This window comes from Ailuropoda melanoleuca, chromosome 16 (assembly GCF_002007445.2).
Source record: "Ailuropoda melanoleuca isolate Jingjing chromosome 16, ASM200744v2, whole genome shotgun sequence".
Lineage (NCBI taxonomy): Eukaryota > Metazoa > Chordata > Mammalia > Carnivora > Ursidae > Ailuropoda > Ailuropoda melanoleuca.
The window spans coordinates 81672865-81676693 of record NC_048233.1 but is presented as its reverse complement, the minus strand read 5'-3'; positions in this window follow the sequence as shown (position 1 = coordinate 81676693).

Sequence of the window (3829 nt, the reverse complement as noted above, 5' to 3'; positions counted from 1 at the left end):
AAAGCATCTCTGAATATAGCTGTAATCCTTTCTCTCTCCTGCCTTTTTCATCCTATTGCACTGGCTAGAACCTCCAGTAAAATGTTCAGAAGTAATGACAGTGGGGGCGCCTGGGTGGCACAGCAGTTAAGGGTCTGCCTTCGGCTCAGGGCATGATCCCGGCGTTTTGGGATCGAGCCCCGCATCAGGCTCCCCCGCTGGGATCCTGCTTCTTCCTCTCCCACTCCCCCTGCTTGTGTTCCCTCTCTCTCTGGCTGTCTCTGTCAAATAAATAAAATAAAATCTTAAAAAAAAAAAAAAAAAAGAAGTAATGACAGTGGACATCTTTGCATTGGACCTGTTAGGAAGACATTCACCATGATATTTGCTGAAAGATTTTTTTTTTTTGTAGATGTTGTTTATCAAACCGAGGAAATTCCTTTTAAGAGTCTAATTTGCATGCTATAATTCATTCACTCATTTATTTTTTTATTTTTTTTAAGATTTATTTATTTATTTGACATTTTTTATTTTTATTTATGCGACAGAGATAGAGACAGCCAGCGAGAGAGGGAACACAAGCAGGGGGAGTGGGAGAGGAAGAAGCAGGCTCATAGCGGAAGAGCCCAATGTGGGGGCTCGATCCCATAACGCCGGGATCACGCCCTGAGCCGAAGGCAGACGCTTAACCGCCGTGCCACCCAGGCGCCCCCTCACTATTTTTTGATATTTATTTAAGTCATATTATTGGCCATACCTTCAGCTTGGTAGGAGAAGCAAAGTTGAATATGAGACCAAAAAAATTCTAATTTGCTTAGAGCTTTTATCACAACTTAGCATTATCAAATGCACTTTCTGCATCTATTAATCACATGGTTTTCCTCCTGCATTAATATGGCAAACTACATTAGTTGACTTTCAAGTGTTAGACCTCCTTTGCATTCTTGGGATAAACCCTATTTAGTTAAGATGTATTATCCTCTTTATAGAACTTGTTGGATTTAATTTACCATAATTTTGTTAAGAATTTTTGTGTTGAGGTTTATGAGGGATAGGCGTCTAATTTTCCCTTCTCGCAGTGTCTTTGTTTGGTTTTGGGATCAGGGCAATGTTGGCCTCACTGATGGAGGGGTAAAGTATTCTTTCCTCTTCGATTTCCTGAAAGAGGTTATGTAGTATCAGTAGTAATCTTTCTTGAATATGTGGTTGCATTTACGACTAAAGTGATCTAGGCCTAGGGTATTCTTTGTGAGATTTTATTTTATTTTATTAAGATTTTATTTATTAGAGAGAGAGAGAGAGAACGTGAATGCAGGGGAGGGGAGAGGGAGGGAGAAGCATACTTCCCACTAAGCAGGAAGCCCAATGTGGGGCTCGATCCCAGGACCCCAGAATCATGACCTGAGCTGAAGGCAGACGTTCAACAGACTGAGCCACCCAGGCGCCCTTTTTTGTGAGATTTTAAATTACAAATTCAATTTTTTTCATAATTAGGACTATTAAGATTTTCTCTCTCTTCTTGAGTGAACTAAGTTAATTTGGATCTTCCAAGGAATTTATGTTCATGTAAATTGTCCAATTTATTATAAGTAGCTCGTAATAGTCTGTTGTTTTAATATCTATAGAATCTATAGTGGTTGTACCTCTCTCATTCCTGACACTGGCCATTTGTTTCTTCTCTCTTTTTCTCCCGATCAATCTAGGTAGAGGTTTATAAATTTTTTTTTTTGAGCTTCTCAAAGACTCAGCTTTTGGTTTAGTTAAAATTTCTCTATTATTTTTCTCTCTCCAATGTCATAGATTTCTGCCCTACCTTTGTTATTTCCCTTCTTCTGTGTACACTTTTATTTGCTCTTCTTTTTCTAATTTCTTAAAGTGGAAGCTAAAGTCATTGGTTCAACACCTTTTATCTAACACAGACATTTTAGTACTATCAATGTCCCTCTACATACTGCTTTAGTTGCATCATAAGATACAAGGTCAACACACAAAAATCAATTCTATTTCTATATACCAGCAATGAACAACTGGGAACCAAAATTAGAAAAGCAATACCATTTTAGAAAATAAAATACTTAGTTGTAAGTCCAACAAAACGTGTACAGGATCTGTATGCTGAGACTATGAAATGCTAATGACAGAAGCCACAGATGCAAATAAATGGAGAGACAAGACATGTGTCTGTTTAGAAGACTCACTAACATACGTGAATTCTCCCCCAACTTATCTACAGATTTAATGTAATTCCCATCAAAATCCCAGCAACGCTTTTGTATAAATAAGCTAGTTCTAAAATTTATATGGAAAGGCAAAATTGGTGGAAAAGTCAAAATAATTTTGAAAAGAAAGAATAAAGTTAGAGGAGTCACACTAACAGATTTTTAAGATGGATACAAGCTACAGGAACTTTGATGATGTGGTACTGGAAATAGGAGACTCACAGATCAATGGAAGAGAATGCAAAGTCCAAAGATAGACCCATACAAATATGGCTAATTGATTCTTGACAAAGATGCAGGAGAAAGTCAGTGGAAAACGAACAACAGCCTTTTCAACAAATGGTCCTGGAACAACTGGACATAAAACCATATGCCCCCCAAAACCAAATAAATCAAAAACAAGCCTCACACCTTGAAAAAATTAACTCAAAAGTCGATCACAAACCCAAATGTAATATTTGTAAAACTATAAAACACTTAAAAGAAAATATAAGAGGAAGGCTTTGAGAACTGGGGCTAGACCAAGAGGTCTTAGACGTGACACCAAACAGTACAGTCCAGAAAAGAAAAAAATTCATCAATTCTAGGCAAAGACACGCTCGCCAATGGACCCCACACAACAGTTTCTAGTCCAAGAGTATATGGAACCAATTTGAATTGTGTACCACATTTGAATGAACCATTAAATTTTTCTTTTAAACAGGTAAATTCCTCTAAACTTCAGTCTATCGTGTATGTTTGCTATTTCCTCATTTTCGAGCACTCTTGAATTTAGCCTTCATTTTGTCCTAAAGCAGGGGTCAGCAAACTTTCGGTAAAGGGTCACAGTATTTTCAGAGTGGTAGGCCATCAGGCCTCTGTCGCAACTACTTAACTCTGCCCTCGGCAGAACAGCCAGAGACAGCAGGCATTTGTTTCTACTGGGGAGGTTCCAGTAAAACTTTACAAGGGTTTCATTTGGCCCCTGAGGCCATACTTCGCCAACCCCTGTTCTAGGGCCTGGAGCAGCAGATGAGAAGGAGCCGGCCGCTGCACATTTAGAACACAGCAGGCAGCTATGGGGCAGGACCAGGGCCAGCTTCCACTGACGCGAAGCATTCAATGAGCGGCTGCCTGGATTTGCTGGAGAAACATCTCAGCTGCTTGCAAGCACTGGTCCCCACGTGGTTTCAGGAGATATCTTTCTAATCAGAGCTTCTGCTTTAGCAGTGTGCACACCTTGTCAAGTCCTTTGACCATCCGTGCAGCAAGGGTGGAGCCTGTGGGGCTGAGGGACTGTTCTAGGTGGCAGAGCTGTGTCAAGGGCCCAGTCCTCCCGACCTCAATCTCCTGTCTTCCCCACGGAACAAGCCCCCCTTTACAAACAGGGAGCTCCCCAGAAAATCAGAAAGTAGCTTCACCTGCCCCATCGTGCCAGTAACTGCTTTGTGGCTCAGCACTGCCCAAGGACAGGATCAGAATCACCCACTGCATCAGCACCTTGACATGAGACCCAGGTGACCTGGAAGCACACCTCAGGAAAAGGAAAAGTCCCTTGGTCCCCCCGCCCATTGGTGGCCTGAGACACACGGCTGCAGGGCCAGGGTCCAGGGCATTCTTCCAAGGCCCCTCATCTCCACGATACCCACAGC